This window comes from Corvus brachyrhynchos, unplaced genomic scaffold, assembly GCF_000691975.1.
Source record: "Corvus brachyrhynchos isolate BGI_N302 unplaced genomic scaffold, ASM69197v1 scaffold255, whole genome shotgun sequence".
NCBI lineage: Eukaryota > Metazoa > Chordata > Aves > Passeriformes > Corvidae > Corvus > Corvus brachyrhynchos.
The window spans coordinates 6,895,303-6,904,598 of NW_008238358.1; positions in this window are offsets into that span (position 1 = coordinate 6,895,303).

The following is a 9,296-nucleotide window of genomic DNA, read 5'->3' on the forward strand; positions in this document are numbered from 1 at the left end:
GTGCCGTGGGTGAAACAGGGCCCATCGGCTCCAGGATGGCCGTGGCTCCCGTACAGGGCCCTGCAGCCACCTGTCCCAGTGCCGGAAACAAGAGAGGGAGCTCTGATTGGGGTTTGTCTATTCTTAAGTGTGGATCACAGAGGTGGTCAGAATTTAAGTGGCTTAAAAAATTGTCCATATTCAAACTGGCCAGCTGATAGGTTCTGTCAGGTCATAGAGGAGCTGTAAGCACCCCTTTGCAAGAACATCACTTCCGAGACTGTGCTTGGCTAACCCATGACACCAGGTATGTGCTTAGGCTTCACCATCACATACAGAGGGAAAATAGGAGACACCAGATATCAGATTCATTCTCATTCTTCATCCTTAGAGATATTAAAAAGAAATCTGGACATGATCCTGAATAGGGGACTTGGACAAGATAACCAGAGTATTCACAGAGGAATTACAGTGCCCACCATTCTTATACCATTACGTGCAGTTGTGCAGCTGTACCACAACAGCAGCAAAGTTTGGCAGGTTAAAGTTGTTGGAGGTTCAGCCATGAAATATGACCCTGAAATTGTAGCTGGAAACCGAGGTGCAGGCTGACAAAAGGGATGTAGATCATCTCTTTTGATCACCCTGATCTTATTTTTCCCTAAACTACTTTTTTCTTCTACTATAGTCACATCCCTTTTAGAACCAGGGCAGTACACCTGGTTCTAGTTCATTCAGTTTCACCTTAATTTTCCTTTGTGCAACTGCACTAAAATTCAGTAGCATTACACAAGGGTCAGTCACTTTTTTTTTATATTAAGTTCTAAACTACCTCCTTATTTATGCTGTTAGGTCTTGATCTGTTGAAGAGCCATCAAAACAGATTACAACATAACCACATAAATTAGGAATGTCATTTGCCAATGGTTTCCTGTTTTGTTGTTGTTGTTTTTAAATAGGAAACCAACTAAATCCTAGGAATTACAGTCAGCTGCAAAACAATTGCAACCATTACTGAACCAGCTAAAAGCAGTTCAACGCTGTATCTTATAAAATATTACCAAGTCCAGAGACCTACAAATAAAACAGGCTCGTAAAACTAACTACAATTATAATGTGGCTTATAGAGCATGGATAAATACAAAAGAAATGATAAAAATCTTCAATTGATAAGGTAGTTTAAAAGCTATTTGTAGGATGTAGTGTATAACAAGAAAGCAAAACCAAAATATGCCAGGTAAAATATTTCTAACATTTTATATACTTTTATATGTATGTTTTAGATTTATTATTTTATATTGTTTTCTTTGTTTCTTATATAATAACTTATCAAGATATTTGGGTTGATGCAAAGATATACATCCAGTTCTCCATGAGAAGATTCTCCATAACTTGGTATATAAAAGCTTTTCAAACAGTAATTGATTTATTAAAAAAAATAGCCAAAGTCTGAGTGTGACTTGGTTTTAGTGGACAAGAACCTACCAGATCACACCTTTCATTCACAACTAGACATAAAAGCCTGATTTTACAGTAATAGGGAAATGGGCCTCAATTTCTCTAAATCCTTGGTATTCTTTGTTGTAATTGCTGAACAGCTGCTCAGATTGCTGAATCTGCATTTCAGAGAGCACATCACACTGAAAGCACATAGAGATAGAATAATCTGTTAGCTCAAATTACTTGCTTCTACAAGTCTGTTTCTATGCAGTCTATTTTTCACTGTGTAACTTTGCCCTTTGCCATTTCAAATTATTTTAGTAATGAAACTTGTGTTATTTAGCCTAGGAAACCAACATGTAATTTGACAGATATCAACACTTTTAGAAAATTACCCTGACTTAACATAGATAAATATAAGTAAACAAAGTGGGTAGAAGAAAGCTTTACCTCTCTACACAACTCCTATTAGTACCCTTTCCTGAGTGAAGTAAATGGTAAAAAAGGTTTCTAGTGCCTATGGACGTAATGAAAAAATATTACTGCCAGAAAAACCTTATGCATTTAAAATTATATAAGTAAGTATATACTAAGTATACCAGTTAGGACTGGTAGATATTCATCTATTTCTATGTATTCCTACAAAATAACATACTCTGTGCTGGTGTCTATTTCAAACTATATGCAATGGGCATCACTTAAGTGGTATCAAATTATTTCTTGGCTTCTTCTGATGTTTTACCACTTTGTAAATTATTCAGCCAGAAGTGTGCTCTACGTTTCCTTTTTGCCTGCAGGGCAACTTTACTATTTTGAAATTAGCCCTGTGTGACTGTTCTTTGGTGTACTGGTCCTCTTTCCGTTTTCATTTGTACCCAAGAAACCCTGGTGTTTTGTTTTCTTGTGTTAGAACAACCTCACGATCTGGTCTTCCATTCAAAGATGGGCATGAAAGACTGGTTTGGCAGCCTGGCACGGGAGCTCTCCTTGTACACTCTCTGTCCTCTATACACACGTTTGAAAGGATCTATTGATCCGTTCATTGGAAGGAAGAGAAATGCGGAATGCTGGGAAGACAGATAATATATAAAACATTATTTACTTCTAAAATTTTGTGGATGTCCTGTACTTGAAGAATAATTTGTTGTTACAAGCCTAGAGGTGTACGCTTTTATATGAATTGTGCCTTTTTAGAAATTATCTAGATAGATAGATGAATTAGTAGCTCACTACATAAACACTAAGCTGAGGACATGGTCCCAAGTAAGGGCCCTATGTTTGTTGAAGCTCTTTTAACTAAATGTATTTGCTAAAAGATGAGAGGGGAAGAGGCCATGCACATTTTTCTGAGAATCCAGCCAAGTCTCTCTAGTATAATCCAATGATTTCACTTCCTTCTTTTGACCACTTTGCCAACTTAATGGAGACAGCTCTGGTCTGAGCTACAGAATAAATGAGAGAGTATTCAAACTCCCCTGAGAACCTCTATTCCACCTCTGGCCTGCTTCCAGTACAGCAGTAATTGTACAATTATAGCAGCATTATATATAGAAAATTAACATGAGTTCTTAAGTCGTTCAACAACAGCTAAGTATAATTATTTACACTGCAGTCAGAATTTCTGAGAGGAAAAAAACTCCAGGCTTTTAGGGAAGGAAAATTGTACCAATTACTGGCCCAGTATCCCTTTTTAAAGTAATATTGATGTATTTGAAAAGAAGAATTTTTTTGGAACTTCTTTACCCTGCAACACGAGCTCTAGTGCTGCAATCATTCTGCACGCACTCACTTCAGGAAGCAGAGGGAGCTGTCTGATGGCAGTTACAGTTCTCACTGCCAGGGAGCCAGGTCACAATTACCAATCTGGGATTTAACATCCTATCTTCCAAAAAGACAGGCCTCTTGATATGCTTGGGAAGACAGAAGAAGACGCATTGCATTATACTGTAAGATAAAGCTGGTATTTAATTTATACCTACAGGATAATTACATTTGCTATGACTGTGTAAAAACAGTAACAGCTACTCACTGATATGGGGTATTTACAGCAGGGAAGCTAAACTTGATTCTTTTGTAGTGGGAAAAAACCCCACACCTCTTCTTGAAAAATATGTAGATTAATTGAAGAGCCACGATGATCAAAACAGTATGAAGAAATATAGTACCCCTGAAACATAACACAGTCAGGTACAAGTAATATACTTTTAAAGTGTAACCCAGGTAAGTGAACACACCAAATTATTGTAGCAGCATATCTACTTAAATTAAAATGATGAGTTATTAAGAGTCACGGTTACAATGAATTAATAAAAAGTCTTTTTTTCCCACAAATAGGAAATCCTGCTGTAATCAAAACAACTGTGGTTCTTTGGTGCAACACGGTTAAACCCAGCATATGGAGATCTCATCCCACTGCCCAGTGAAGCTGTACTCCTTGAGATGATCAAGAGCTGTGCTAGTGTGTTTAGTGATGGCCAGTGCTGTGCATGTGGCAGGAGAGTGAATCACCTAAAGGAGACAGTCAATAACGGCCTTGTCTTCAGAGGGTGCTCACAGCCAGACAATGCAACAAGGAACCATAAAAATCTTCAAACTAATGGAAATAAAGACTTTATCTAGTGGTAAGACTGGCTGTATGCCCACAAGAACAAATGTTAGTCTTACCCTGCAGGCAACCTTCCCAAAAGTAAAGGAAGAAGCTTAATTGAGATTAATGGCCTTTTTTGCTGAGGCCCACGGGAAGTCCTGATAAGGCAGTACATTAAACTGTGAATGTAATTTATAATATACGCAATCTTTAGAAGATATAAATAGCATATGACACTGAATGAGAAATGTCTTATGCCTTTCTCACTTCGCTTTTTCACCTTTTGAGTTTAAAGCTAGCATTCACGTTTCTATTTTTTGGAAGGCCAACATGCCTGCTTTATACACCAGCATAATTGTCACTTAATGATGTCACACCAAGCAGACACTGCTTCAAACCAGCTTACATTGTGGTCACAGATGATAGACTTCTGTAAATCTAAGCAAAAGTAATTGTACTTACATTTTTTGATTTTGCTTGTAGTGACTTTTTTTCTAGGTTTCTAGGTTAAACTTAAACTTAGTTTTTCTCTGTTTCCTATCACCTGCATTGATCTTATGTATTTGTGCTCACACAGTCATGACACAACACCTTTCCACAAAAAACAAGGCCAAAAATTTTCATACAGTAATTCCTGCATCAAACCAACTGTTCTTAGTTAAACCAGATTGGTATCCTGTTAAAAAGTATGTAATTTGAGAATTTCACATGATAGAGATTTAATCATTTATATAAATATCCAACACACACGCATACTTTCAAAAGTAAGGGAAAATAATTTACTATTTCCTTCCCTATACACTTGCTTAATATTATACTTCAACTGTCCTGAAAAGTCCTACACAAAACAGTCATTATCATGCAAAACCTGATTTTTTCTGATACTTACTGAGTATGTAAAGGCATGAACATGTTCTTCTCATTTATACCAAGAAATATAAATACACTCGCAAATATGCGTATCTATTATACAATCCGAAATAATTACATTCAGATGCTGAACAGAGTACCTTATAAATAGCAGAAATAACTCAAGATCTGTAATATTTTATCTTCAGATTTTTCTTTTGTCATCACTACTAAACAATGTTCCATTTTTCCTCAGTAGATAGATCTACTAAAGCAGAGAACCAGAACTTTTCTCTTTTTTAAAGAGGTCTACTTAAAATCATCTCCTTCCATCTTACCTTCTCTTCTAACCAAAACTTTAATTGCAAAAGTCTGATTCTTTCAAATGTTCTAATGACGCACAAATCCTTCTGTGTTTTGCAGCCATCCTTTCTTTTATTCTTTGTTTTTGGACAAAGCTTGCATCTTCTCATTTCCTCTTCACTTAGTTGCTATTCTTGAGTGAACAGTACTCTCAATTCATGTATCATCACCCTCAGCATAACTGGCACAACTTGCAAATCAGAAAATACTACAGAAGAAATTCGGGCAGGTGTAATTCTGTTGACCACAGAGAGCTGTACTAACTACAAACAGTCTTGTTGTGGTCCTAACATTTTACTGAAGAGTCTGTGCATAAGCTGAATATTCTTTAACACTCACACCATACAATCATCTTCCATAATTTTTATTGCTTTACATTATGGCATTTGTATGCTACACTAACTGACTTAATAAGTTTCTTTGCATGTATTTTTCTCATGACTAGTTTGCTTCATAAAATATTTAACTTGGAAATAAAACTGTTCTTAAAAAAACTCATCCTACTTGAAAGACGTTCATCCTACCCTAAAGCAGTCAAAACCAAATTCCCTATATACTGTTAAAATCAATGACAGTTCTATGGATAATGCATAGAGCAGCAATTAATCAGAATTTGTCTAGATCATGAAAAAGAGAATTTTACACTTTTATGAATTCAAAATGTACTCTTATTTTTCAATATATTTGGTATTTAAAAAAACCCCTAAAATTATTTTATCCCCCACAAGAGAATGGTGGGTTACCCCAAAATATGGTCTAGAATCCAAGATTTTAAAGCACATTTTTCATATTATACACAGTACTAATGTCTCCGCAATCTTGTCCAAACTGACCAAGGTTCTGTGCTTGTGGTTCTTCCTCAGTCTCGGTTGGTACAAGCTCACATTCAATCCACAATTAAAATTACATAGTTGCCTTAGCATTTGCCTTACTATTTTTAACGTGAGGGATAATGTTGCATGGGTTTTGTCTCGTATTCTTAGGAAAACAAAAGATCTCACAAAAATTATATAAGACAAATTAGGCATTTGAAAGACCAACTTTTATTGAAAAATTAAAACTGCATTGCGTAACTTCTTTATAACTTCAACATTTCTTAAACCACAAAACAGAGATTCTGTTTAGAAAATCTCTTCATATTTATCACCATTCAAAAAACAGATTATGAGCTAACTCCATGATGATTTTAAAATTCTGGATTATTCCCAAGGCCCCTGTTTCTGGCTGTCTGCCATGAATTGTATAATCCATGTTCTCTAAAAATTACCTTTAGTAACACAATCAGAATTTTTCTCTTTCAAAATCAACAGCTGCTCTTAATTTTTATCCAGTGGTCAGTCTTTTCCAAATAAATTATATCAGTTAATAAGCACTGCAGCTACCTGTTCAGCTAAGATCTTGCCTATTGTTTAATTGATTTGAATTCACCCATGCAAAGTTACAGCGATTGTCCATGTGATTTTAAAGGCAAAATTGCTACCTTAGACTATGTTTTAAACCTCAGAAAAACAAAGTTGCTCACCTGGAATTAAAACATTTTTCATTAGTCAATACTCCTGTATATCCATACATCCTAATCTCTCACAGTCAATAGTATATGGATTAAAAAGAATGAAAGTTCCAGATAAGCATTAGTCTGAGAAGCTGTGGCATATTTCTCAGATGGAAATGACCTAATAAGAAAATAGATGAATTTTCTCACGAATGACTATAACTGCTCAGTTAAAATCAGCTAACCAAGTCAGAAATTGATATGAGCATGGTGCCTGTTAAATGCAGTATATGTAATAGGAAAACACCCCAGAATCTGATATTAGAATTAAAAGCTTTGCAAAAATCTGATTGCGGTCATCTCTGTCAAGACACAACACTGCAGAAAAGCAAGATAAATGCAGAGGGTAGGAAGATAAATTTAAGCCCTCTGTCTTTAGAGACAATACCTATGCATTAACTGTCTCGCTTCCAAAACAAGTAGGAGGAGCTCCATTGTTCCCACCTAGCTGCAAACCATCAATGGCAATAGGAAGAACTTCTGATGCTTTTGACCTTCAAAACACAAGATACTCCATTAAATGAAGAAGCAGAAATTTTAGTGAGCAAAACATTGTATACGCACCGAAGAGCTCTAGATCTGTTTCTCACTACGCCACAGAACTGTCAGGGGCTTGCTGCACGAATGCCAGTAAGCTGTATTATGGTCTTTCCTACAGCTTCATGATCAGGATGAAGATGATTCTCCTCACCTAGTTTATATGCTTCAAGGAAATTTAACTTCTCTGATACATTATTATTAGAATATTGAGATGGAAATCTGGATACAAGGTTTACAAGGTTAAAGTACTAAGGTTAGAGGATTGAGGGATAGTTAGAGCTTTAGTAATACTGTTACTGACAAGGGAGGTGGAGGAAACCAGCAATTCCGACCTGAGAATTGGTGGAAATAAAAGAACCATGGTGCTTGGGTGAAAGACATAAAATCCTCTAGTGAAGCTAAGTCCCCAGTTATATACCTTTGGATTAATTATATTAGTTCATATTGTTTCTCATAAACAAAAGACTGACAGAAATTTTTCAGTCTTCCGTAGCTGCCCTTTGAATAAAGTAAAACTGACTGAGACCAGATTTCAGACAGAAGTCTGATATAAAAATGTGACATGTGCTTCTTCAAAACAAACTTCTTTCTGTACTCTTAGAACATCTATCAATGAGAGGTCTTCTAGTTTTGATGAATAGCTGGTATCTATAAAGAATGGCATTTAATATTACATAAGTTAGTACTGAAATCAATGTTCATGCCAACTACTTCTGTACTGCAGGCCTCAGGTCATACACCATGGATGTTTACATCAGGAAATTCAAGTATTGAATACATAGTAATACTATAGGGTTATAATTAAGGAAGACAGGTTTAAGATCAAGAACGCAAGAAACCAACTAGACTGTTCTGAGGAAAAAAATCTAATGAAAGAAATACTGTATTGGTAAGATTACTAGGGGGTTTAATGATATAAGGTAACAATGCAGATCTATTTTGAAAGTCATACTCATGAATCTAAAGGTCAGTGACAAAGTTACAAAAATTTTTAGATTCAGCTCAACTTGAGGAAAATATTTTACAGAAGGTTATGAAAGAGGAATAAGCAAGAGTGCTATGAAAAGCTGGAAAGGCTGTGCTATACAATATAGCATTTACCGTAACTGCGTCTTTCTTTTCCCTGTACTAACACAGCCAAAAACGTGAGACATCATCCTCAAAAGACAACCAGTGGGACCTGCAGGATGGAAATCTCTCTTGCCTGTAGGTGTCCTTCCACAGGACTGACAGGGGCCAGAGAGACTGCAAAAACTGCACAGCATGACTGTATTTCACTGAAAATGTCTAAAATAATTCAGTTTTATTACTGAGGTGGAGGGGCGGGAAAAAAAGCAATTAATTACTGACTTGCACAGAATCATGTATGAAAACACTTGAAATTAGCATATTTCATTTATCACCATGACACTAACTCAGTGAACAGAGGATTATTGAATCTCCATTTTGTTCCACTATTCTGTTTCCAGTATGGACTTTTCCACTCAGTAGTGTTGATTATCTAATGATTAAAATTGATCAAGCTGCAGATGAATCTGGTACCTATCCTCTGAAAAGCCTAACCAGTTGAAACTATTGGGACAAGCCAGCTGTATTAAAGGATACTGAGATTACTTTTGGTTTTATTTATTTTATAAGCTCCAAACAGATAGTGAATTCCATTTCACTAAAAGAATGATGCTGGTTAAAACTCCCACAGAATTTAGTTAAAATGGTCACAGAGGTCAGTCCTGAAATAAAACTCAAAACCAGGGGTCTTGGTTAGCAATTAATATTCACTAGAAAAGCATTCAGAATACTGAACAGACAGTCTGACATTACAACAAATAAAACTGAAACTTCTAATAATTCTAATAGATTAAAGGGATCTCATAATTTCATAGTCTATACACAATGTTAGAATTCCTTATCTTCAGTAACATTATCTGTAAGTTATTACTTTAAGGGCACCAGGAGTTAAATGAAAGTGTCAACTAATATTTTCGT